Here is a 25,646-nt window from a genome sequence, read left to right on the forward strand (position 1 = left end):
CTAAGTGGTTCCGTTCATGACATGAATGTAGAAAATGGTTGTATTTCCTAATTTTTCAAAAACAGGAACAGACTATTGACCCCGACGTGATTTGAACACGCAACCTTCTGATATGGAGTCAGACGCGCTACCGTTGCGCCACGAGGTCAGCTAAAAGATAAGTGTTTGACAAGATAAAATCTGAATATTATTTGATTCTTTACCATTAGATGTTCCAGAAAGTAACTACTTTTACGCACCATCATAAAACGACATAAACAAGGATGATTGAGCATCTTAATCTTAATATTTAGGGATTTCCAGTTTAAGATCGGAATCTAGAAATCATCATCTTTGTGATTCCATGAGTCAGGCACACGAATGTTACATCAAAAGATAAAGTTAGAAACATATCTCAGTTTATTTTTGCCAGGAACATTTAATTTAGAAAAATGCTTGTTTCATAAAGATTGGAAAATTTTTATATATCATTTGTATAGACTTTTTTATTCTTTTAGCCATACCCCAAAACTACAAAAACAAGAATGAGTTAACATATTGCTATTAGGAAGAAAGGTTTACATTTAACATCCAGAATCTAGTTGAGGACCATGTTTCTTTATATATACAAAGAACAAATTGTTGGTGATGTTGAGGTGATTTTAAGTTATAATGGTCAGATCTGGATTCCCAAAAATTCTCGTCATCACAGTATTGTTCAGAAGATTTCTTTCTTGTAAAGTTTTAAAAGATGACTCTTTCAGACACTGTGTTTAAATATGGCTTCAACTGTTTTCAGGAGGTCTAAGTGGTTCCGTTCATGACATGAATGTAGAAAATGGTTGTATTTCCTAATTTTTCAAAAACAGGAACAGACTATTGACCCCGACGTGATTTGAACACGCAACCTTCTGATCTGGAGTCAGACGCGCTACCGTTGCGCCACGAGGTCAGCTGAAAGATAAGTGTTTGACAAGATAAAATCTGAATATTATTTGATTCTTTACCATTGGATGTTCCAGAAAGTAACTACTTTTACGCACCATCATAAAACGACATGAACAAGGATGATTGAGCATCTTAATCTTAATATTCAGGGATTTCCAGTTTAAGATCGGAATCTAGAAATTATCATCTTTGTGATTCCATGAGTCAGGCACACGAATGTTACATCAAAAGATAAAGTTAGAAACATATCTCAGTTTATTTTTGCCAGGAACATTTCATTTAGAAAAATGCTTGTTTCATAAAGATTTGAAAATTTTTATATATCATTTGTATAGACTTTTTTATTCTTTTAGCCATACCCCAAAACTACAAAAACAAGAATGAGTTAACATATTGCTATTAGGAAGAAAGGTTTACATTTAACATCCAGAATCTAGTTGAGGACCATGTTTCTTCATATATACAAAGAACAAATTGTTGGTGATGTTGAGGTGATTTTAAGTTATAATGGTCAGATCTGGATTCCCAAAAATTCTCGTCATCACAGTATTGTTCAGAAGATTTCTTTCTTGTAAAGTTTTAAAAGATGACTCTTTCAGACACTGTGTTTAAATATGGCTTCAACTGTTTTCAGGAGGTCTAAGTGGTTCCGTTCATGACATGAATGTAGAAAATGGTTGTATTTACTAATTTTTCAAAAACAGGAACAGACTATTGACCCCGACGTGATTTGAACACGCAACCTTCTGATCTGGAGTCAGACGCGCTACCGTTGCGCCACGAGGTCAGCTGAAAGATAAGTGTTTGACAAGATAAAATCTGAATATTATTTGATTCTTTACCATTAGATGTTCCAGAAAGTAACTACTTTTACGCACCATCATAAAACGACATAAACAAGGATGATTGAGCATCTTAATCTTAATATTCAGGGATTTCCAGTTTAAGATCGGAATCTAGAAATCATCATCTTTGTGATTCCATGAGTCAGGCACACGAATGTTACATCAAAAGATAAAGTTAGAAACATATCTCAGTTTATTTTTGCCAGGAACATTTCATTTAGAAAAATGCTTGTTTCATAAAGATTTGAAAATTTTTATATATCATTTGTATAGACTTTTTTATTCTTTTAGCCATACCCCAAAACTACAAAAACAAGTATGAGTTAACATATTGCTATTAGGAAGAAAGGTTTACATTTAACATCCAGAATCTAGTTGAGGACCATGTTTCTTCATATATACAAAGAACAAATTGTTGGTGATGTTGAGGTGATTTTAAGTTATAATGGTCAGATCTGGATTCCCAAAAATTCTCGTCATCACAGTATTGTTCAGAAGATTTCTTTCTTGTAAAGTTTTAAAAGATGACTCTTTCAGACACTGTGTTTAAATATGGCTTCAACTGTTTTCAGGAGGTCTAAGTGGTTCCGTTCATGACATGAATGTAGAAAATGGTTGTATTTACTAATTTTTCAAAAACAGGAACAGACTATTGACCCCGACGTGATTTGAACACGCAACCTTCTGATCTGGAGTCAGACGCGCTACCGTTGCGCCACGAGGTCAGCTGAAAGATAAGTGTTTGACAAGATAAAATCTGAATATTATTTGATTCTTTACCATTAGATGTTCCAGAAAGTAACTACTTTTACGCACCATCATAAAACGACATAAACAAGGATGATTGAGCATCTTAATCTTAATATTCAGGGATTTCCAGTTTAAGATCGGAATCTAGAAATCATCATCTTTGTGATTCCATGAGTCAGGCACACGAATGTTACATCAAAAGATAAAGTTAGAAACATATCTCAGTTTATTTTTGCCAGGAACATTTCATTTAGAAAAATGCTTGTTTCATAAAGATTTGAAAATTTTTATATATCATTTGTATAGACTTTTTTATTCTTTTAGCCATACCCTAAAACTACAAAAACAAGAATGAGTTAACATATCGTTATTAGGAAGAAAGGTTTACATTTAACATCCAGAATCTAGTTGAGGACCATGTTTCTTCATATATACAAAGACAAAATTGTTGGTGATGTCGAGGTGATTTTAAGTTATAATGGTCAGATCTGGATTCCCAAAAATTCTCGTCATCACAGTATTGTTCAGAAGATTTCTTTCTTCTAAAATTTTAAAGGTTGACTCTTTCAGACACTGTGTTTAAATATGGCTTCAACTTTTTTCAGGAGGTCTAAGTGGTTCCGTTCATCACATGAATGTAGAAAATGGTTGTATTTCCTTATTTTTCAAAAACAGGAACAGACTATTGACCCCGACGTGATTTGAACACGCAACCTTCTGATCTGGAGTCAGACGCGCTACCGTTGCGCCACGAGGTCAGCTGAAAGATAAGTGTTTGACAATATAAAATCTGAATATTATTTGATTCTTTACCATTAGATGTTCCAGAAAGTAACTACTTTTACGCACCATCATAAAACGACATAAACAAGGATGATTGAGCATCTTAATCTTAATATTCAGGGATTTCCAGTTTAAGATCGGAATCTAGAAATCATCATCTTTGTGATTCCATGAGTCAGGCACACGAATGTTACATCAAAAGATAAAGTTAGAAACATATCTCAGTTTATTTTTGCCAGGAACATTTCATTTAGAAAAATGCTTGTTTCATAAAGATTGGAAAATTTTTATATATCATTTGTATAGACTTTTTTATTCTTTTAGCCATACCCCAAAACTACAAAAACAAGAATGAGTTAACATATTGCTATTAGGAAGAAAGGTTTACATTTAACATCCAGAATCTAGTTGAGGACCATGTTTCTTCATATATACAAAGACCAAATTGTTGGTGATGTTGAGGTGATTTTAAGTTATAATGGTCAGATCTGGATTCCCAAAAATTCTCGTCATCACAGTATTGTTCAGAAGATTTCTTTCTTTTAAAGTTTTAAAAGATGACTCTTTCAGACACTGTGTTTAAATATGGCTTCAACTGTTTTCAGGAGGTCTAAGTGGTTCCGTTCATGACATGAATGTAGAAAATGGTTGTATTTACTAATTTTTCAAAACCAGGAACAGACTATTGACCCCGACGTGATTTGAACACGCAACCTTCTGATCTGGAGTCAGACGCGCTACCGTTGCGCCACGAGGTCAGCTGAAAGATAAGTGTTTGAAAAGATAAAATCTGAATATTATTTGATTCTTTACCATTAGATGTTCCAGAAAGTAACTACTTTTACGCACCATCATAAAACGACATAAACAAGGATGATTGAGCATCTTAATCTTAATATTCAGGGATTTCCAGTTTAAGATCGGAATCTAGAAATCATCATCTTTGTGATTCCATGAGTCAGGCACACGAATGTTACATCAAAAGATAAAGTTAGAAACATATCTCAGTTTATTTTTGCCAGGAACATTTCATTTAGAAAAATGCTTGTTTCATAAAGATTTGAAAATTTTTATATATTATTTGTATAGACTTTTTTATTCTTTTAGCCATACCCCAAAACTACAAAAACAAGAATGAGTTAACATATTGCTATTAGGAAGAAAGGTTTACATTTAACATCCAGAATCTAGTTGAGGACCATGTTTCTTCATATATAAAATTGTTGGTGATGTTGAGGTGATTTTAAGTTATAATGGTCAGATCTGGATTCCCAAAAATTCTCGTCATCACAGTATTGTTCAGAAGATTTCTTTCTTGTAAAGTTTTAAAAGATGACTCTTTCAGACACTGTGTTTAAATATGGCTTCAACTGTTTTCAGGAGGTCTAAGTGGTTCCGTTCATGACATGAATGTAGAAAATGGTTGTATTTCCTAATTTTTCAAAAACAGGAACAGACTATTGACCCCGACGTGATTTGAACACGCAACCTTCTGATCTGGAGTCAGACGCGCTACCGTTGCGCCACGAGGTCAGCTGAAAGATAAGTGTTTGACAAGATAAAATCTGAATATTATTTGATTCTTTACCATTAGATGTTCCAGAAAGTAACTACTTTTACGCACCATCATAAAACGACATAAACAAGGATGATTGAGCATCTTAATCTTAATATTTAGGGATTTCCAGTTTAAGATCGGAATCTAGAAATCATCATCTTTGTGATTCCATGAGTCAGGCACACGAATGTTACATCAAAAGATAAAGTTAGAAACATATCTCAGTTTATTTTTGCCAGGAACATTTAATTTAGAAAAATGCTTGTTTCATAAAGATTGGAAAATTTTTATATATCATTTGTATAGACTTTTTTATTCTTTTAGCCATACCCCAAAACTACAAAAACAAGAATGAGTTAACATATTGCTATTAGGAAGAAAGGTTTACATTTAACATCCAGAATCTAGTTGAGGACCATGTTTCTTTATATATACAAACAACAAATTGTTGGTGATGTTGAGGTGATTTTAAGTTATAATGGTCAGATCTGGATTCCCAAAAATTCTCGTCATCACTGTATTGTTCAGAAGATTTCTTTCTTGTAAAGTTTTAAAAGATGACTCTTTCAGACACTGTGTTTAAATATGGCTTCAACTGTTTTCAGGAGGTCTAAGTGGTTCCGTTCATGACATGAATGTAGAAAATGGTTGTATTTCCTAATTTTTCAAAAACAGTAACAGACTATTGACCCCGACGTGATTTGAACACGCAACCTTCTGATCTGGAGTCAGACGCGCTACCGTTGCGCCACGAGGTCAGCTGAAAGATAAGTGTTTGACAAGATAAAATCTGAATATTATTTGATTCTTTACCATTAGATGTTCCAGAAAGTAACTACTTTTACGCACCATCATAAAACGACATGAACAAGGATGATTGAGCATCTTAATCTTAATATTCAGGGATTTCCAGTTTAAGATCGGAATCTAGAAATTATCATCTTTGTGATTCCATGAGTCAGGCACACGAATGTTACATCAAAAGATAAAGTTAGAAACATATCTCAGTTTATTTTTGCCAGGAACATTTCATTTAGAAAAATGCTTGTTTCATAAAGATAGGAAAATTTTTATATATCATTTGTATAGACTTTTTTATTCTTTTAGCCATACCCCAAAACTACAAAAACAAGAATGAGTTAACATATTGCTATTAGGAAGAAAGGTTTACATTTAACATCCAGAATCTAGTTGAGGACCATGTTTCTTCATATATACAAAGAACAAATTGTTGGTGATGTTGAGGTGATTTTAAGTTATAATGGTCAGATCTGGATTCCCAAAAATTCTCGTCATCACAGTATTGTTCAGAAGATTTCTTTCTTGTAAAGTTTTAAAAGATGACTCTTTCAGACACTGTGTTTAAATATGGCTTCAACTGTTTTCAGGAGGTCTAAGTGGTTCCGTTCATGACATAATTGTAGAAAATGGTTGTATTTCCTAATTTTTCAAAAACAGGAACAGACTATTGACCCCGACGTGATTTGAACACGCAACCTTCTGATATGGAGTCGGACGCGCAACCGTTGCGCCACGAGGTCAGCTGAAACATAAGTGTTTGACAAGATAAAATCTGAATATTATTTGATTCTTTACCATTAGATGTTCCAGAAAGTAACTACTTTTACGCACCATCATAAAACGACATAAACAAGGATGATTGAGCATCTTAATCTTAATATTCAGGGATTTCCAGTTTAAGATCGGAATCTAGAAATCATCATCTTTGTGATTCCATGAGTCAGGCACACGAATGTTACATCAAAAGATAAAGTTAGAAACATATCTCAGTTTATTTTTTCCAGGAACATTTCATTAAGAAAAATGCTTGTTTCATAAAGATTTGAAAATTTTTATATATCATTTGTATAGACTTTTTTATTCTTTTAGCCATACCCCAAAACTACAAAAACAAGAATGAGTTAACATATTGCTATTAGGAAGAAAGGTTTACATTTAACATCCAGAATCTAGTTGAGGACCATGTTTCTTCATATATACAAAGAACAAATTGTTGGTGATGTTGAGGTGATTTTAAGTTATAATGGTCAGATCTGGATTCCCAAAAATTCTCGTCATCGCAGTATTGTTCAGAAGATTTCTTTCTTGTAAAGTTTTAAAAGATGACTCTTTCAGACACTGTGTGTAAATATGGCTTCAACTGTTTTCAGGAGGTCTAAGTGGTTCCGTTCATGACATGAATGTAGAAAATGGCTGTATTTACTAATTTTTCAAAAACAGGAACAGACTATTGACCCCGACGTGATTTGAACACGCAACCTTCTGATCTGGAGTCAGACGCGCTACCGTTGCGCCACGAGGTCAGCTGAAAGATAAGTGTTTGACAAGATAAAATCTGAATATTATTTGATTCTTTACCATTAGATGTTCCAGAAAGTAACCACTTTTACGCACCATCATAAAACAACATAAACAAGGATGATTGAGCATCTTAATCTTAATATTCAGGGATTTCCAGTTTAAGATCGGAATCTAGAAATCATCATCTTTGTGATTCCATGAGTCAGGCACACGAATGTTACATCAAAAGATAAAGTTAGAAACATATCTCAGTTTATTTTTGCCATGAACATTTAATTTAGAAAAATGCTTGTTTCATAAAGATTGGAAAATTTTTATATATCATTTGTATAGACTTTTTTATTCTTTTAGCCATACCCCAAAACTACAAAAACAAGAATGAGTTAACATATTGCTATTAGGAAGAAAGGTTTACATTTAACATCCAGAATCTTGTTGAGGACCATGTTTCTTCATATATACAAAGAACAAATTGTTGGTGATGTTGAGGTGATTTTAAGTTATAATGGTCAGATCTGGATTCCCAAAAATTCTCGTCATCACAGTATTGTTCAGAAGATTTCTTTCTTGTAAAGTTTTAAAAGATGACTCTTTCAGACACTGTGTTTAAATATGGCTTCAACTGTTTTCAGGAGGTCTAAGTGGTTCCGTTCATGACATAATTGTAGAAAATGGTTGTATTTCCTAATTTTTCAAAAACAGGAACAGACTATTGACCCCGACGTGATTTGAACACGCAACCTTCTGATCTGGAGTCAGACGCGCTACCGTTGCGCCACGAGGTCAGCTGAAAGATAAGTGTTTGACAAGATAAAATCTGAATATTATTTGATTCTTTACCATTAGATGTTCCAGAAAGTAACTACTTTTACGCACCATCATAAAACGACATAAACAAGGATGATTGAGCATCTTAATCTTAATATTCAGGGATTTCCAGTTTAAGATCGGAATCTAGAAATCATCATCTTTGTGATTCCATGAGTCAGGCACACGAATGTTACATCAAAAGATAAAGTTAGAAACATATCTCAGTTTATTTTTGCCAGGAACATTTCATTTAGAAAAATGCTTGTTTCATAAAGATTTGAAAATTTTTATATATCATTTGTATAGACTTTTTTATTCTTTTAGCCATACCCCAAAACTACAAAAACAAGAATGAGTTAACATATTGCTATTAGGAAGAAAGGTTTACATTTAACATCCAGAATCTAGTTGAGGACCATGTTTCTTCATATATACAAAGACCAAATTGTTGGTGATGTTGAGGTGATTTTAAGTTATAATGGTCAGATCTGGATTCCCAAAAATTCTCGTCATCACAGTATTGTTCAGAAGATTTCTTTCTTGTAAAGTTTTAAAAGATGACTCTTTTAGACACTGTGTTTAAATATGGCTTCAACTGTTTTCAGGAGGTCTAAGTGGTTCCGTTCATGACATGAATGTAGAAAATGGTTGTATTTCCTAATTTTTCAAAAACAGGAACAGACTATTGACCCCGACGTGATTTGAACACGCAACCTTGTGATCTGGAGTCAGACGCGCTACCGTTGCGCCACGAGGTCAGCTGAAAGATAAGTGTTTGACAAGATAAAATCTGAATATTATTTGATTCTTTACCATTAGATGTTCCAGAAAGTAACTACTTTTACGCACCATCATAAAACGACATAAACAAGGATGATTGAGCATCTTAATCTTAATATTCAGGGATTTCCAGTTTAAGATCGGAATCTAGAAATCATCATCTTTGTGATTCCATGAGTCAGGCACACGAATGTTACATCAAAAGATAAAGTTAGAAACATATCTCAGTTTATTTTTGCCAGGAACATTTCATTTAGAAAAATGCTTGTTTCATAAAGATTGGAAAATTTTTATATATCATTTGTATAGACTTTTTTATTCTTTTAGCCATACCCCAAAACTACAAAAACAAGAATGAGTTAACATATTGCTATTAGGAAGAAAGGTTTACATTTAACATCCAGAATTTAGTTGAGGACCATGTTTCTTCATATATACAAAGATCAAATTGTTGGTGATGTTGAGGTGGTTTTAAGTTATAATGGTCAGATCTGGATTCCCAAAAATTCTCGTCATCACAGTATTGTTCAGAAGATTTCTTTCTTGTAAAGTTTTAAAAGATGACTCTTTTAGACACTGTGTTTAAATATGGCTTCATCTGTTTTCAGGAGGTCTAAGTGGTTCCGTTCATGACATGAATGTAGAAAATGGTTGTATTTCCTAATTTTTCAAAAACAGGAACAGACTATTGACCGCGACGTGATTTGAACACGCAACCTTCTGATCTGGAGTCAGACGCGCTACCGTTGCGCCACGAGGTCAGCTGAAAGATAAGTGTTTGACAAGATAAAATCTGAATATTATTTGATTCTTTACCATTAGATGTTCCAGAAAGTAACTACTTTTACGCACCATCATAAAACGACATGAACAAGGATGATTGAGCATCTTAATCTTAATATTCAGGGATTTCCAGTTTAAGATCGGAATCTAGAAATTATCATCTTTGTGATTCCATGAGTCAGGCACACGAATGTTACATCAAAAGATAAAGTTAGAAACATATCTCAGTTTATTTTTGCCAGGAACATTTCATTTAGAAAAATGCTTGTTTCATAAAGATTGGAAAATTTTTATATATCATTTGTATAGACTTTTTTATTCTTTTAGCCATACCCCAAAACTACAAAAACAAGAATGAGTTAACATATTGCTATTAGGAAGAAAGGTTTACATTTAACATCCAGAATCTAGTTGAGGACCATGTTTCTTCATATATACAAAGAACAAATTGTTGGTGATGTTGAGGTGATTTTAAGTTATAATGGTCAGATCTGGATTCCCAAAAATTCTCGTCATCACAGTATTGTTCAGAAGATTTCTTTCTTGTAAAGTTTTAAAAGATGACTCTTTCAGACACTGTGTTTAAATATGGCTTCAACTGTTTTCAGGAGGTCTAAGTGGTTCCGTTCATGACATGAATGTAGAAAATGGTTGTATTTACTAATTTTTCAAAAACAGGAACAGACTATTGACCCCGACGTGATTTGAACACGCAACCTTCTGATCTGGAGTCAGACGCGCTACCGTTGCCCCACGAGGTCAGCTGAAAGATAAGTGTTTGACAAGATAAAATCTGAATATTATTTGATTCTTTACCATTAGATGTTCCAGAAAGTAACTACTTTTACGCACCATCATAAAACGACATAAACAAGGATGATTGAGCATCTTAATCTTAATATTCAGGGATTTCCAGTTTAAGATCGGAATCTAGAAATCATCATCTTTGTGATTCCATGAGTCAGGCACACGAATGTTACATCAAAAGATAAAGTTAGAAACATATCTCAGTTTATTTTTGCCAGGAACATTTAATTTAGAAAAATGCTTGTTTCATAAAGATAGGAAAATTTTTATATATCATTTGTATAGACTTTTTTATTCTTTTAGCCATACCCCAAAACTGCAAAAACAAGAATGAGTTAACATATTGCTATTAGGAAGAAAGGTTTACATTTAACATCCAGAATCTAGTTGAGGACCATGTTTCTTCATATATACAAAGAACAAATTGTTGGTGATGTTGAGGTGATTTTAAGTTATAATGGTCAGATCTGGATTCCCAAAAATTCTCGTCATCACAGTATTGTTCAGAAGATTTCTTTCTTGTAAAGTTTTAAAAGATGACTCTTTTAGACACTGTGTTTAAACATGGCTTCAACTGTTTTCAGGAGGTCTAAGTGGTTTTGTTCGTGACATGAATGTAGAAAATGGTTGTATTTCCTAATTTTTCAAAAACAGGAACAGACTATTGACCCCGACGTGATTTGAACACGCAACCTTCTGATCTGGAGTCAGACGCGCTACCGTTGCGCCACGAGGTCAGCTGAAAGATAAGTGTTTGACAAGATAAAATCTGAATATTATTTGATTCTTTACCATTAGATGTTCCAGAAAGTAACTACTTTTACGCACCATCATAAAACGACATAAACAAGGATGATTGAGCATCTTAATCTTAATATTCAGGGATTTCCAGTTTAAGATCGGAATCTAGAAATCATCATCTTTGTGATTCCATGAGTCAGGCACACGAATGTTACATCAAAAGATAAAGTTAGAAACATATCTCAGTTTATTTTTGCCAGGAACATTTCATTTAGAAAAATGCTTGTTTCATAAAGATTGGAAAATTTTTATATATCATTTGTATAGACTTTTTTATTCTTTTAGCCATACCCCAAAACTACAAAAACAAGAATGAGTTAACATATTGCTATTAGGAAGAAAGGTTTACATTTAACATCCAGAATCTAGTTGAGGACCATGTTTCTTCTCATATACAAAGACCAAATTGTTGGTGATGTTGAGGTGATTTTAAGTTATAATGGTCAGATCTGGATTCCCAAAAATTCTCGTCATCACAGTATTGTTCAGAAGATTTCTTTCTTGTAAAGTTTTAAAAGATGACTCTTTTAGACACTGTGTTTAAATATGGCTTCAACTGTTTTCAGGAGGTCTAAGTGGTTCCGTTCATGACATGAATGTAGAAAATGGTTGTATTTACTAATTTTTCAAAAACAGGAACAGACTATTGACCCCGACGTGATTTGAACACGCAACCTTCTGATCTGGAGTCAGACCCACTACCGCTGCACCACGAGGTCAGCTGAAAGATAAGTGTTTGACAAGATAAAATCTGAATATTATTTGATTCTTTACCATTAGATGTTCCAGAAAGTAACTACTTTTACGCACCATCATAAAATGACATAAACAAGGATGATTGAGCATCTTAATCTTAATATTCAGGGATTTCCAGTTTAAGATCGGAATCTAGAAATTATCATCTTTGTGATTCCATGAGTCAGGCACACGAATGTTACATCAAAAGATAAAGTTAGAAACATATCTCAGTTTATTTTTGCCAGGAACATTTCATTTAGAAAAATGCTTGTTTCATAAAGATTTGAAAATTTTTATATATCATTTGTATAGACTTTTTTATTCTTTTAGCCATACCCTAAAACTACAAAAACAAGAATGAGTTAACATATCGTTATTAGGAAGAAAGGTTTACATTTAACATCCAGAATCTAGTTGAGGACCATGTTTCTTCATATATACAAAGACAAAATTGTTGGTGATGTCGAGGTGATTTTAAGTTATAATGGTCAGATCTGGATTCCCAAAAATTCTCGTCATCACAGTATTGTTCAGAAGATTTCTTTCTTCTAAAATTTTAAAAGTTGACTCTTTCAGACACTGTGTTTAAATATGGCTTCAACTTTTTTCAGGAGGTCTAAGTGGTTCCGTTCATGACATGAATGTAGAAAATGGTTGTATTTACTAATTTTTCAAAAACAGGAACAGACTATTGACCCCGACGTGATTTGAACACGCAACCTTCTGATCTGGAGTCAGACCCACTACCGCTGCACCACGAGGTCAGCTGAAAGATAAGTGTTTGACAAGATAAAATCTGAATATTATTTGATTCTTTACCATTAGATGTTCCAGAAAGTAACTACTTTTACGCACCATCATAACATGACATAAACAAGGATGATTGAGCATCTTAATCTTAATATTCAGGGATTTCCAGTTTAAGATCGGAATCTAGAAATTATCATCTTTGTGATTCCATGAGTCAGGCACACGAATGTTACATCAAAAGATAAAGTTAGAAACATATCTCAGTTTATTTTTGCCATGAACATTTCATTTAGAAAAATGCTTGTTTCATAAAGATTTGAAAATTTTTATATATCATTTGTATAGACTTTTTTATTCTTTTAGCCATACCCTAAAACTACAAAAACAAGAATGAGTTAACATATCGTTATTAGGAAGAAAGGTTTACATTTAACATCCAGAATCTAGTTGAGGACCATGTTTCTTCATATATACAAAGACAAAATTGTTGGTGATGTCGAGGTGATTTTAAGTTATAATGGTCAGATCTGGATTCCCAAAAATTCTCGTCATCACAGTATTGTTCAGAAGATTTCTTTCTTCTAAAATTTTAAAAGTTGACTCTTTCAGACACTGTGTTTAAATATGGCTTCAACTTTTTTCAGGAGGTCTAAGTGGTTCCGTTCATGACATGAATGTAGAAAATGGTTGTATTTCCTTATTTTTCAAAAACAGGAACAGACTATTGACCCCGACGTGATTTGAACACGCAACCTTCTGATCTGGAGTCAGACGCGCTACCGTTGCGCCACGAGGTCAGCTGAAAGATAAGTGTTTGACAATATAAAATCTGAATATTATTTGATTCTTTACCATTAGATGTTCCAGAAAGTAACTACTTTTACGCACCATCATAAAACGACATAAACAAGGATGATTGAGCATCATAATCTTAATATTCAGGGATTTCCAGTTTAAGATCGGAATCTAGAAATCATCATCTTTGTGATTCCATGAGTCAGGCACACGAATGTTACATCAAAAGATAAAGTTAGAAACATATCTCAGTTTATTTTTGCCAGGAACATTTCATTTAGAAAAATGCTTGTTTCATAAAGATTGGAAAATTTTTATATATCATTTGTATAGACTTTTTTATTCTTTTAGCCATACCCCAAAACTACAAAAACAAGAATGAGTTAACATATTGCTATTAGGAAGAAAGGTTTACATTTAACATCCAGAATCTAGTTGAGGACCTTGTTTCTTCATATATACAAAGACCAAATTGTTGGTGATGTTGAGGTGATTTTAAGTTATAATGGTCAGATCTGGATTCCCAAAACTTCTCGTCATCACAGTATTGTTCAGAAGATTTCTTTCTTGTAAAGTTTTAAAAGATGACTCTTTTAGACACTGTGTTTAAATATGGCTTCAACTGTTTTCAGGAGGTCTAAGTGGTTCCGTTCATGACATGAATGTAGAAAATGGTTGTATTTCCTAATTTTTCAAAAACAGGAACAGACTATTGACCCCGACGTGATTTGAACATGCAACCTTCTGATCTGGAGTCAGACGCGCTACCGTTGCGCCACGAGGTCAGCTGAAAGATAAGTGTTTGACAAGATAAAATCTGAATATTATTTGATTCTTTACCATTAGATGTTCCAGAAAGTAACTACTTTTACGCACCATCATAAAACGACATAAACAAGGATGATTGAGCATCTTAATCTTAATATTCAGGGATTTCCAGTTTAAGATCGGAATCTAGAAATCATCATCTTTGTGATTCCATGAGTCAGGCACACAAATGTTACATCAAAAGATAAAGTTAGAAACATATCTCAGTTTATTTTTGCCAGGAACATTTCATTTAGAAAAATGCTTGTTTCATAAAGATTGGAAAATTTTTATATATCATTTGTATAGACTTTTTTATTCTTTTAGCCATACCCCAAAACTACAAAAACAAGAATGAGTTAACATATTGCTATTAGGAAGAAAGGTTTACATTTAACATCCAGAATCTAGTTGAGGACCATGTTTCTTCATATATACAAACACCAAATTGTTGGTGATGTTGAGGTGATTTTAAGTTATAATGGTCAGATCTGGATTCCCAAAAATTCTCGTCATCACAGTATTGTTCAGAAGATTTCTTTCTTGTAAAGTTTTAAAAGATGACTCTTTTAGACACTGTGTTTAAATATGGCTTCAACTGTTTTCAGGAGGTCTAAGTGGTTCCGTTCATGACATGAATGTAGAAAATGGTTGTATTTCCTAATTTTTCAAAAACAGGAACAGACTATTGACCCCGACGTGATTTGAACATGCAACCTTCTGATCTGGAGTCAGACGCGCTACCGTTGCGCCACGAGGTCAGCTGAAAGATAAGTGTTTGACAAGATAAAATCTGAATATTATTTGATTCTTTACCATTAGATGTTCCAGAAAGTAACTACTTTTACGCACCATCATAAAACGACATAAACAAGGATGATTGAGCATCTTAATCTTAATATTCAGGGATTTCCAGTTTAAGATCGGAATCTAGAAATCATCATCTTTGTGATTCCATGAGTCAGGCACACAAATGTTACATCAAAAGATAAAGTTAGAAACATATCTCAGTTTATTTTTGCCAGGAACATTTCATTTAGAAAAATGCTTGTTTCATAAAGATTGGAAAATTTTTATATATCATTTGTATAAACTTTTTTATTCTTTTAGCCATACCCCAAAACTACAAAAACAAGAATGAGTTAACATATTGCTATTAGGAAGAAAGGTTTACATTTAACATCCAGAATCTAGTTGAGGACCATGTTTCTTCATATATACAAAGATCAAATTGTTGGTGATGTTGAGGTGATTTTAAGTTATAATGGTCAGATCTGGATTCCCAAAAATTCTCGTCATCACAGTATTGTTCAGAAGATTTCTTTCTTGTAAAGTTTTAAAAGATGACTCTTTTAGACACTGTGTTTAAATATGGCTTCATCTGTTTTCAGGAGGTCTAAGTGGTTCCGTTCATGACATGAATGTAGAAAATGGTTGTATTTCCTAATTTTTCAAAAACAGGAACAGACTATTGACCGCGACGTGATTTGAACACGCAACCTTCTGATCTGGAGTCAGACGCGCTACCTTTGCGCCACGAGGTCAGCTGAAAGATAAGTGTTTGACAAGATAAAATCTGAATATTATTTGATTCTTTACCATTAGATGTTCCAGAAAGTAACTACTTTTACGCACCATCATAAAACGACATAAACAAGGATGATTGAGCATCTTAATCTTAATATTCAGGGATTTCCAGTTTAAGATCGGAATCTAGAAATTATCATCTTTGTGATTCCATGAGTCAGGCACACGAATGTTACATCAAAAGATAAAGTTAGAAACATATCTCAGTTTATTTTTGCCAGGAACATTTCATTTAGAAAAATGCTTGTTTCATAAAGATTTGAAAATTTTTATATATCATTTGTATAGACTTTTTTATTCTTTTAGCCATACCCCAAAACTACAAAAACAAGAATGAGTTAACATATTGCTATTAGGAAGAAAGGTTTACATTTAACATCCAGAATCTAGTTGAGGACCATGTTTCTTCATATATACAAAGACCAAATTGTTGGTGATGTTGAGGTGATTTTAAGTTATAATGGTCAGATCTGGATTCCCAAAAATTCTCGTCATCACAGTATTGTTCAGAAGATTTCTTTCTTGTAAAGTTTTAAAAGATGACTCTTTTAGACACTGTGTTTAAATATGGCTTCAACTGTTTTCAGGAGGTCTAAGTGGTTCCGTTCATGACATGAATGTAGAAAATGGTTGTATTTCCTAATTTTTCAAAAACAGGAACAGACTATTGACCCCGACGTGATTTGAACACGCAACCTTGTGATCTGGAGTCAGACGCGCTACCGTTGCGCCACGAGGTCAGCTGAAAGATAAGTGTTTGACAAGATAAAATCTGAATATTATTTGATTCTTTACCATTAGATGTTCCAGAAAGTAACTACTTTTACGCACCATCATAAAACGACATAAACAAGGATGATTGAGCATCTTAATCTTAATATTCAGGGATTTCCAGTTTAAGATCGGAATCTAGAAATCATCATCTTTGTGATTCCATGAGTCAGGCACACGAATGTTACATCAAAAGATAAAGTTAGAAACATATCTCAGTTTATTTTTGCCAGGAACATTTCATTTAGAAAAATGCTTGTTTCATAAAGATTGGAAAATTTTTATATATCATTTGTATAGACTTTTTTATTCTTTTAGCCATACCCCAAAACTAGAAAAACAAGAATGAGTTAACATATTGCTATTAGGAAGAAAGGTTTACATTTAACATCCAGAATCTAGTTGAGGACCATGTTTCTTCATATATACAAAGATCAAATTGTTGGTGATGTTGAGGTGATTTTAAGTTATAATGGTCAGATCTGGATTCCCAAAAATTCTCATCATCACAGTATTGTTCAGAAGATTTCTTTCTTGTAAAGTTTTAAAAGATGACTCTATTAGACACTGTGTTTAAATATGGCTTCATCTGTTTTCAGGAGGTCTAAGTGGTTCCGTTCATGACATGAATGTAGAAAATGGTTGTATTTCCTAATTTTTCAAAAACAGGAACAGACTATTGACCGCGACGTGATTTGAACACGCAACCTTCTGATCTGGAGTCAGACGCGCTACCGTTGCGCCACGAGGTCAGCTGAAAGATAAGTGTTTGACAAGATAAAATCTGAATATTATTTGATTCTTTACCATTAGATGTTCCAGAAAGTAACCACTTTTACGCACCATCATAAAACGACATGAACAAGGATGATTGAGCATCTTAATCTTAATATTCAGGGATTTCCAGTTTAAGATCGGAATCTAGAAATTATCATCTTTGTGATTCCATGAGTCAGGCACACGAATGTTACATCAAAAGATAAAGTTAGAAACATATCTCAGTTTATTTTTGCCAGGAACATTTCATTTAGAAAAATGCTTGTTTCATAAAGATTTGAAAATTTTTATATATCATTTGTATAGACTTTTTTATTCTTTTAGCCATACCCCAAAACTACAAAAACAAGAATGAGTTAACATATTGCTATTAGGAAGAAAGGTTTACATTTAACATCCAGAATCTAGTTGAGGACCATGTTTCTTCATATATACAAAGATCAAATTGTTGGTGATGTTGAGGTGATTTTAAGTTATAATGGTCAGATCTGGATTCCCAAAAATTCTCATCATCACAGTATTGTTCAGAAGATTTCTTTCTTGTAAAGTTTTAAAAGATGACTCTTTTAGACACTGTGTTTAAATATGGCTTCATCTGTTTTCAGGAGGTCTAAGTGGTTCCGTTCATGACATGAATGTAGAAAATGGTTGTATTTCCTAATTTTTCAAAAACAGGAACAGACTATTGACCGCGACGTGATTTGAACACGCAACCTTCTGATCTGGAGTCAGACGCGCTACCGTTGCGCCACGAGGTCAGCTGAAAGATAAGTGTTTGACAAGATAAAATCTGAATATTATTTGATTCTTTACCATTAGATGTTCCAGAAAGTAACCACTTTTACGCACCATCATAAAACGACATGAACAAGGATGATTGAGCATCTTAATCTTAATATTCAGGGATTTCCAGTTTAAGATCGGAATCTAGAAATTATCATCTTTGTGATTCCATGAGTCAGGCACACGAATGTTACATCAAAAGATAAAGTTAGAAACATATCTCAGTTTATTTTTGCCAGGAACATTTCATTTAGAAAAATGCTTGTTTCATAAAGATTTGAAAATTTTTATATATCATTTGTATAGACTTTTTTATTCTTTTAGCCATACCCCAAAACTACAAAAACAAGAATGAGTTAACATATTGCTATTAGGAAGAAAGGTTTACATTTAACATCCAGAATCTAGTTGAGGACCATGTTTCTTCATATATACAAAGAACAAATTGTTGGTGATGTTGAGGTGATTTTAAGTTATAATGGTCAGATCTGGATTCCCAAAAATTCTCGTCATCACAGTATTGTTCAGAAGATTTCTTTCTTGTAAAGTTTTAAAAGATGACTCTTTCAGACACTGTGTTTAAATATGGCTTCAACTGTTTTCAGGAGGTCTAAGTGGTTCCGTTCATGACATGAATGTAGAAAATGGTTGTATTTACTAATTTTTCAAAAACAGGAACAGACTATTGACCCCAACGTGATTTGAACACGCAACCTTCTGATCTGGAGTCAGACGCGCTACCGTTGCGCCACGAGGTCAGCTGAAAGATATGTGTTTGACAAGATAAAATTTGAATATTATTTGATTCTTTACCATTAGATGTTCCAGAAAGTAACTACTTTTACGCACCATCATAAAACGACATAAACAAGGATGATTGAGCATCTTAATCTTAATATTCAGGGATTTCCAGTTTAAGATCGGAATCTAGAAATCATCATCTTTGTGATTCAATGAGTCAGGCACACGAATGTTACATCAAAAGATAAAGTTAGAAACATATCTCAGTTTATTTTTGCCAGGAACATTTAATTTAGAAAAATGCTTGTTTCATAAAGATAGGACAATTTTTATATATCATTTGTATAGACTTTTTTATTCTTTTAGCCATACCCCAAAACTACAAAAACAAGAATGAGTTAACATATTGCTATTAGGAAGAAAGGTTTACATTTAACATCCAGAATCTAGTTGAGGACCATGTTTCTTCATATATACAAAGAACAAATTGTTGGTGATGTTGAGGTGATTTTAAGTTATAATGGTCAGATCTGGATTCCCAAAAATTCTCGTCATCACAGTATTGTTCAGAAGATTTCTTTCTTGTAAAGTTTTAAAAGATGACTCTTTCAGACACTGTGTTTAAATATGGCTTCAACTGTTTTCAGGAGGTCTAAGTGGTTCCGTTCATGACATAATTGTAGAAAATGGTTGTATTTCCTAATTTTTCAAAAACAGGAACAGACTATTGACCCCGACGTGATTTGAACACGCAACCTTCTGATATGGAGTCGGACGCGCAACCGTTGCGCCACGAGGTCAGCTGAACCATAAGTGTTTGACAAGATAAAATCTGAATATTATTTGATTCTTTACCATTAGATGTTCCAGAAAGTAACTACTTTTACGCACCATCATAAAACGACATAAACAAGGATGATTGAGCATCTTAATCTTAATATTCAGGGATTTCCAGTTTAAGATCGGAATCTAGAAATCATCATCTTTGTGATTCCATGAGTCAGGCACACGAATGTTACATCAAAAGATAAAGTTAGAAACATATCTCAGTTTATTTTTTCCAGGAACATTTCATTTAGAAAAATGCTTGTTTCATAAAGATTTGAAAATTTTTATATATCATTTGTATAGACTTTTTTATTCTTTTAGCCATACCCCAAAACTACAAAAACAAGAATGAGTTAACATATTGCTATTAGGAAGAAAGGTTTACATTTAACATCCAGAATCTAGTTGAGGACCATGTTTCTTCATATATACAAAGAACAAATTGTTGGTGATGTTGAGGTGATTTTAAGTTATAATGGTCAGATCTGGATTCCCAAAAATTCTCGTCATCACAGTATTGTTCAGAAGATTTCTTTCTTGTAAAGTTTTAAAAGATGACTCTTTCAGACACTGTGTGTAAATATGGCTTCAACTGTTTTCAGGAGGTCTAAGTGGTTCCGTTCATGACATGAATGTAGAAAATGGTTGTATTTCCTAACTTTTTCAAAAACAGGAACAGACTATTGACCCCGACGTGATTTGAACACGCAACCTTGTGATCTGGAGTCAGACGCGCTACCGTTGCGCCACGAGGTCAGCTGAAAGATAAGTGTTTGACAAGATAAAATCTGAATATTATTTGATTCTTTACCATTAGATGTTCCAGAAAGTAACTACTTTTACGCACCATCATAAAACGACATGAACAAGGATGATTGAGCATCTTAATCTTAATATTCAGGGATTTCCAGTTTAAGATCGGAATCTAGAAATTATCATCTTTGTGATTCCATGAGTCAGGCACACGAATGTTACATCAAAAGATAAAGTTAGAAACATATCTCAGTTTATTTTTGCCAGGAACATTTCATTTAGAAAAATGCTTGTTTCATAAAGATTTGAAAATTTTTACATATCATTTGTATAGACTTTTTTATTCTTTTAGCCATACCCCAAAACTACAAAAACAAGAATGAGTTAACATATTGCTATTAGGAAGAAAGGTTTACATTTATCATCCAGAATCTAGTTGAGGACCATGTTTCTTCATATATACAAAGACCAAATTGTTGGTGATGTTGAGGTGATTTTAAGTTATAATGGTCAGATCTGGATTCCCAAAAATTCTCGTCATCACAGTATTGTTCAGAAGATTTCTTTCTTGTAAAGTTTTAAAAGATGACTCTTTTAGACACTGTGTTTAAATATGGCTTCAACTGTTTTCAGGAGGTCTAAGTGGTTCCGTTCATGACATGAATGTAGAAAATGGTTGTATTTCCTAATTTTTCAAAAACAGGAACAGACTATTGACCCCGACGTGATTTGAACACGCAACCTTGTGATCTGGAGTCAGACGCGCTACCGTTGCGCCACGAGGTCAGCTGAAAGATAAGTGTTTGACAAGATAAAATCTGAATATTATTTGATTCTTTACCATTAGATGTTTTAGAAAGTAACTACTTTTACGCACCATCATAAAACGACATAAACAAGGATGATTGAGCATCTTAATCTTAATATTCAGGGATTTCCAGTTTAAGATCGGAATCTAGAAATCATCATCTTTGTGATTCCATGAGTCAGGCACACGAATGTTACATCAAAAGATAAAGTTAGAAACATATCTCAATTTATTTTTGCCAGGAACATTTCATTTAGAAAAATGCTTGTTTCATAAAGATTGGAAAATTTTTATATATCATTTGTATAGACTTTTTTATTCTTTTAGCCATACCCCAAAACTACAAAAACAAGAATGAGTTAACATATTGCTATTAGGAAGAAAGGTTTACATTTAACATCCAGAATCTAGTTGAGGACCATGTTTCTTCATATATACAAAGATCAAATTGTTGGTGATGTTGAGGTGATTTTAAGTTATAATGGTCAGATCTGGATTCCCAAAAATTCTCGTCATCACAGTATTGTTCAGAAGATTTCTTTCTTGTAAAGCTTTAAAAGATGACTCTTTTAGACACTGTGTTTAAATATGGCTTCATCTGTTTTCAGGAGGTCTAAGTGGTTCCGTTCATGACATGAATGTAGAAAATGGTTGTATTTCCTAATTTTTCAAAAACAGGAACAGACTATTGACCGCGACGTGATTTGAACACGCAACCTTCTGATCTGGAGTCAGCCGCGCTACCGTTGCGCCACGAGGTCAGCTGAAAGATAAGTGTTTGACAAGATAAAATCTGAATATTATTTGATTCTTTACCATTAGATGTTCCAGAAAGTAACTACTTTTACGCACCATCATAAAACGACATGAACAAGGATGATTGAGCATCTTAATCTTAATATTCAGGGATTTCCAGTTTAAGATCGGAATCTAGAAATTATCATCTTTGTGATTCCATGAGTCAGGCACACGAATGTTACATCAAAAGATAAAGTTAGAAACATATCTCAGTTTATTTTTGCCAGGAACATTTCATTTAGAAAAATGCTTGTTTCATAAAGATTTGAAAATTTTTATATATCATTTGTATAGACTTTTTTATTCTTTTAGCCATACCCCAAAACTACAAAAACAAGAATGAGTTAACATATTACTATTAGGAAGAAAGGTTTACATTTAACATCCAGAATCTAGTTGAGGACCATGTTTCTTCATATATACAAAGAACAAATTGTTGGTGATGTTGAGGTGATTTTAAGTTATAATGGTCAGATCTGGATTCCCAAAAATTCTCGTCATCACAGTATTGTTCAGAAGATTTCTTTCTTGTAAAGTTTTAAAAGATGACTCTTTCAGACACTGTGTTTAAATATGGCTTCAACTGTTTTCAGGAGGTCTAAGTGGTTCCGTTCATGACATGAATGTAGAAAATGGTTGTATTTACTAATTTTTCAAAAACAGGAACAGACTATTGACCCCGACGTGATTTGAACACGCAACCTTCTGATCTGGAGTCAGACGCGCTACCGTTGCGCCACGAGGTCAGCTGAAAGATAAGTGTTTGACAAGATAAAATCTGAATATTATTTGATTCTTTACCATTAGATGTTCCAGAAAGTAACTACTTTTACGCACCATCATAAAACGACATGAACAAGGATGATTGAGCATCTTAATCTTAATATTCAGGGATTTCCAGTTTAAGATCGGAATCTAGAAATTATCATCTTTGTGATTCCATGAGTCAGGCACACGAATGTTACATCAAAAGATAAAGTTAGAAACATATCTCAGTTTATTTTTGCCAGGAACATTTCATTTAGAAAAATGCTTGTTTCATAAAGATTTGAAAATTTTTATATATCATTTGTATAGACTTTTTTATTCTTTTAGCCATACCCCAAAACTACAAAAACAAGAATGAGTTAACATATTGCTATTAGGAAGAAAGGTTTACATTTAACATCCAGAATCTAGTTGAGGACCATGTTTCTTCATATATACAAAGAACAAATTGTTGGTGATGTTGAGGTGATTTTAAGTTATAATGGTCAGATCTGGATTCCCAAAAATTCTCGTCATCACAGTATTGTTCAGAAGATTTCTTTCTTGTAAAGTTTTAAAAGATGACTCTTTCAGACACTGTGTTTAAATATGGCTTCAACTGTTTTCAGGAGGTCTAAGTGGTTCCGTTCATGACATGAATGTAGAAAATGGTTGTATTTACTAATTTTTCAAAAACAGGAACAGACTATTGACCCCGACGTGATTTGAACACGCAACCTTCTGATCTGGAGTCAGACGCGCTACCGTTGCGCCACGAGGTCAGCTGAAAGATAAGTGTTTGACAAGATAAAATCTGAATATTATTTGATTCTTTACCATTAGATGTTCCAGAAAGTAACTACTTTTACGCACCATCATAAAACGACATAAACAAGGATGATTGAGCATCTTAATCTTAATATTCAGGGATTTCCAGTTTAAGATCGGAATCTAGAAATCATCATCTTTGTGATTCCATGAGTCAGGCACACGAATGTTACATCAAAAGATAAAGTTAGAAACATATCTCAGTTTTTTTTTGCCAGGAACATTTCATTTAGAAAAATGCTTGTTTCATAAAGATAGGAAAATTTTTATATATCATTTGTATAGACTTTTTTATTATTTTAGCCATACCCCAAAACTACAAAAACAAGAATGAGTTAACATATTGCTATTAGGAAGAAAGGTTTACATTTAACATCCAGAATCTAGTTGAGGACCATGTTTCTTCATATATACAAAGAACAAATTGTTGGTGATGTTGAGGTGATTTTAAGTTATAATGGTCAGATCTGGATTCCCAAAAATTCTCGTCATCACAGTATTGTTCAGAAGATTTCTTTCTTGTAAAGTTTTAAAAGATGACTCTTTCAGACACTGTGTTTAAATATGGCTTCAACTGTTTTCAGGAGGTCTAAGTGGTTCCGTTCATGACATGAATGTAGAAAATGGTTGTATTTACTAATTTTTCAAAAACAGGAACAGACTATTGACCCCGACGTGATTTGAACATGCAACCTTCTGATCTGGAGTCAGACGCGCTACCGTTGCGCCACGAGGTCAGCTGAAAGATAAGTGTTTGACAAGATAAAATCTGAATATTATTTGATTCTTTACCATTAGATGTTCCAGAAAGTAACTACTTTTACGCACCATCATAAAACGACATGAACAAGGATGATTGAGCATCTTAATCTTAATATTCAGGGATTTCCAGTTTAAGATCGGAATCTAGAAATTATCATCTTTGTGATTCCATGAGTCAGGCACACGAATGTTACATCAAAAGATAAAGTTAGAAACATATCTCAGTTTATTTTTGCCAGGAACATTTCATTTAGAAAAATGCTTGTTTCATAAAGATTTGAAAATTTTTATATATCATTTGTATAGACTTTTTTATTCTTTTAGCCATACCCTAAAACTACAAAAACAAGAATGAGTTAACATATCGTTATTAGGAAGAAAGGTTTACATTTAACATCCAGAATCTAGTTGAGGACCATGTTTCTTCATATATACAAAGACAAAATTGTTGGTGATGTCGAGGTGATTTTAAGTTATAATGGTCAGATCTGGATTCCCAAAAATTCTCGTCATCACAGTATTGTTCAGAAGATTTCTTTCTTCTAAAATTTTAAAAGTTGACTCTTTCAGACACTGTGTTTAAATATGGCTTCAACTTTTTTCAGGAGGTCTAAGTGGTTCCGTTCATGACATGAATGTAGAAAATGGTTGTATTTCCTTATTTTTCAAAAACAGGAACAGACTATTGACCCCGACGTGATTTGAACACGCAACCTTCTGATCTGGAGTCAGACGCGCTACCGTTGCGCCACGAGGTCAGCTGAAAGATAAGTGTTTGACAAGATAAAATCTGAATATTATTTGATTCTTTACCATTAGATGTTCCAGAAAGTAACTACTTTTACGCACCATCATAAAACGACATAAACAAGGATGATTGAGCATCTTAATCTTAATATTCAGGGATTTCCAGTTTAAGATCGGAATCTAGAAATCATCATCTTTGTGATTCCATGAGTCAGGCACACGAATGTTACATCAAAAGATAAAGTTAGAAACATATCTCAGTTTATTTTTGCCAGGAACATTTCATTTAGAAAAATGCTTGTTTCATAAAGATTGGAAAATTTTTATATATCATTTGTATAAACTTTTTTATTCTTTTAGCCATACCCCAAAACTACAAAAACAAGAATGAGTTAACATATTGCTATTAGGAAGAAAGGTTTACATTTAACATCCAGAATCTAGTTGAGGACCATGTTTC

The 25,646-nt window shown here is 33.2% G+C and overlaps 29 non-coding genes across 29 annotated transcripts; all 29 read right to left on the bottom strand.

Moving 5' to 3' along the window:
* Positions 1-76: 76 nt before the first annotated feature.
* Positions 77-148, bottom strand: TRNAW-CCA (transfer RNA tryptophan (anticodon CCA)). Its single transcript has one exon. It is a non-coding gene; the product is annotated as a tRNA-Trp (tRNA).
* A 711-nt stretch (positions 149-859) lies between these two features.
* Positions 860-931, bottom strand: TRNAW-CCA (transfer RNA tryptophan (anticodon CCA)). Its single transcript has one exon. It is a non-coding gene; the product is annotated as a tRNA-Trp (tRNA).
* Positions 932-1,642: 711 nt separating this feature from the next.
* TRNAW-CCA (transfer RNA tryptophan (anticodon CCA)) lies at positions 1,643-1,714 on the bottom strand. Its single transcript has one exon. It is a non-coding gene; the product is annotated as a tRNA-Trp (tRNA).
* A 711-nt stretch (positions 1,715-2,425) lies between these two features.
* TRNAW-CCA (transfer RNA tryptophan (anticodon CCA)) lies at positions 2,426-2,497 on the bottom strand. Its single transcript has one exon. It is a non-coding gene; the product is annotated as a tRNA-Trp (tRNA).
* A 711-nt stretch (positions 2,498-3,208) lies between these two features.
* TRNAW-CCA (transfer RNA tryptophan (anticodon CCA)) lies at positions 3,209-3,280 on the bottom strand. Its single transcript has one exon. It is a non-coding gene; the product is annotated as a tRNA-Trp (tRNA).
* Positions 3,281-3,991: 711 nt separating this feature from the next.
* Positions 3,992-4,063, bottom strand: TRNAW-CCA (transfer RNA tryptophan (anticodon CCA)). Its single transcript has one exon. It is a non-coding gene; the product is annotated as a tRNA-Trp (tRNA).
* A 703-nt stretch (positions 4,064-4,766) lies between these two features.
* TRNAW-CCA (transfer RNA tryptophan (anticodon CCA)) lies at positions 4,767-4,838 on the bottom strand. The gene has a single exon. It is a non-coding gene; the product is annotated as a tRNA-Trp (tRNA).
* Positions 4,839-5,549: 711 nt separating this feature from the next.
* Positions 5,550-5,621, bottom strand: TRNAW-CCA (transfer RNA tryptophan (anticodon CCA)). The gene has a single exon. It is a non-coding gene; the product is annotated as a tRNA-Trp (tRNA).
* A 1,494-nt stretch (positions 5,622-7,115) lies between these two features.
* TRNAW-CCA (transfer RNA tryptophan (anticodon CCA)) lies at positions 7,116-7,187 on the bottom strand. Its single transcript has one exon. It is a non-coding gene; the product is annotated as a tRNA-Trp (tRNA).
* A 711-nt stretch (positions 7,188-7,898) lies between these two features.
* TRNAW-CCA (transfer RNA tryptophan (anticodon CCA)) lies at positions 7,899-7,970 on the bottom strand. The gene has a single exon. It is a non-coding gene; the product is annotated as a tRNA-Trp (tRNA).
* A 711-nt stretch (positions 7,971-8,681) lies between these two features.
* Positions 8,682-8,753, bottom strand: TRNAW-CCA (transfer RNA tryptophan (anticodon CCA)). Its single transcript has one exon. It is a non-coding gene; the product is annotated as a tRNA-Trp (tRNA).
* Positions 8,754-9,464: 711 nt separating this feature from the next.
* TRNAW-CCA (transfer RNA tryptophan (anticodon CCA)) lies at positions 9,465-9,536 on the bottom strand. The gene has a single exon. It is a non-coding gene; the product is annotated as a tRNA-Trp (tRNA).
* Positions 9,537-10,247: 711 nt separating this feature from the next.
* On the bottom strand, positions 10,248-10,319 carry TRNAW-CCA (transfer RNA tryptophan (anticodon CCA)). The gene has a single exon. It is a non-coding gene; the product is annotated as a tRNA-Trp (tRNA).
* A 711-nt stretch (positions 10,320-11,030) lies between these two features.
* TRNAW-CCA (transfer RNA tryptophan (anticodon CCA)) lies at positions 11,031-11,102 on the bottom strand. The gene has a single exon. It is a non-coding gene; the product is annotated as a tRNA-Trp (tRNA).
* A 2,277-nt stretch (positions 11,103-13,379) lies between these two features.
* On the bottom strand, positions 13,380-13,451 carry TRNAW-CCA (transfer RNA tryptophan (anticodon CCA)). The gene has a single exon. It is a non-coding gene; the product is annotated as a tRNA-Trp (tRNA).
* Positions 13,452-14,162: 711 nt separating this feature from the next.
* Positions 14,163-14,234, bottom strand: TRNAW-CCA (transfer RNA tryptophan (anticodon CCA)). Its single transcript has one exon. It is a non-coding gene; the product is annotated as a tRNA-Trp (tRNA).
* Positions 14,235-14,945: 711 nt separating this feature from the next.
* On the bottom strand, positions 14,946-15,017 carry TRNAW-CCA (transfer RNA tryptophan (anticodon CCA)). The gene has a single exon. It is a non-coding gene; the product is annotated as a tRNA-Trp (tRNA).
* Positions 15,018-15,728: 711 nt separating this feature from the next.
* TRNAW-CCA (transfer RNA tryptophan (anticodon CCA)) lies at positions 15,729-15,800 on the bottom strand. The gene has a single exon. It is a non-coding gene; the product is annotated as a tRNA-Trp (tRNA).
* A 711-nt stretch (positions 15,801-16,511) lies between these two features.
* TRNAW-CCA (transfer RNA tryptophan (anticodon CCA)) lies at positions 16,512-16,583 on the bottom strand. Its single transcript has one exon. It is a non-coding gene; the product is annotated as a tRNA-Trp (tRNA).
* Positions 16,584-17,294: 711 nt separating this feature from the next.
* TRNAW-CCA (transfer RNA tryptophan (anticodon CCA)) lies at positions 17,295-17,366 on the bottom strand. Its single transcript has one exon. It is a non-coding gene; the product is annotated as a tRNA-Trp (tRNA).
* A 711-nt stretch (positions 17,367-18,077) lies between these two features.
* On the bottom strand, positions 18,078-18,149 carry TRNAW-CCA (transfer RNA tryptophan (anticodon CCA)). The gene has a single exon. It is a non-coding gene; the product is annotated as a tRNA-Trp (tRNA).
* A 711-nt stretch (positions 18,150-18,860) lies between these two features.
* On the bottom strand, positions 18,861-18,932 carry TRNAW-CCA (transfer RNA tryptophan (anticodon CCA)). Its single transcript has one exon. It is a non-coding gene; the product is annotated as a tRNA-Trp (tRNA).
* A 1,495-nt stretch (positions 18,933-20,427) lies between these two features.
* On the bottom strand, positions 20,428-20,499 carry TRNAW-CCA (transfer RNA tryptophan (anticodon CCA)). The gene has a single exon. It is a non-coding gene; the product is annotated as a tRNA-Trp (tRNA).
* A 711-nt stretch (positions 20,500-21,210) lies between these two features.
* On the bottom strand, positions 21,211-21,282 carry TRNAW-CCA (transfer RNA tryptophan (anticodon CCA)). The gene has a single exon. It is a non-coding gene; the product is annotated as a tRNA-Trp (tRNA).
* A 711-nt stretch (positions 21,283-21,993) lies between these two features.
* On the bottom strand, positions 21,994-22,065 carry TRNAW-CCA (transfer RNA tryptophan (anticodon CCA)). Its single transcript has one exon. It is a non-coding gene; the product is annotated as a tRNA-Trp (tRNA).
* A 711-nt stretch (positions 22,066-22,776) lies between these two features.
* On the bottom strand, positions 22,777-22,848 carry TRNAW-CCA (transfer RNA tryptophan (anticodon CCA)). Its single transcript has one exon. It is a non-coding gene; the product is annotated as a tRNA-Trp (tRNA).
* Positions 22,849-23,559: 711 nt separating this feature from the next.
* TRNAW-CCA (transfer RNA tryptophan (anticodon CCA)) lies at positions 23,560-23,631 on the bottom strand. The gene has a single exon. It is a non-coding gene; the product is annotated as a tRNA-Trp (tRNA).
* A 711-nt stretch (positions 23,632-24,342) lies between these two features.
* On the bottom strand, positions 24,343-24,414 carry TRNAW-CCA (transfer RNA tryptophan (anticodon CCA)). The gene has a single exon. It is a non-coding gene; the product is annotated as a tRNA-Trp (tRNA).
* Positions 24,415-25,125: 711 nt separating this feature from the next.
* TRNAW-CCA (transfer RNA tryptophan (anticodon CCA)) lies at positions 25,126-25,197 on the bottom strand. Its single transcript has one exon. It is a non-coding gene; the product is annotated as a tRNA-Trp (tRNA).
* Positions 25,198-25,646: the final 449 nt, after the last annotated feature.

This window comes from Anomaloglossus baeobatrachus, chromosome 4, assembly GCF_048569485.1.
Source record: "Anomaloglossus baeobatrachus isolate aAnoBae1 chromosome 4, aAnoBae1.hap1, whole genome shotgun sequence".
Lineage (NCBI taxonomy): Eukaryota > Metazoa > Chordata > Amphibia > Anura > Aromobatidae > Anomaloglossus > Anomaloglossus baeobatrachus.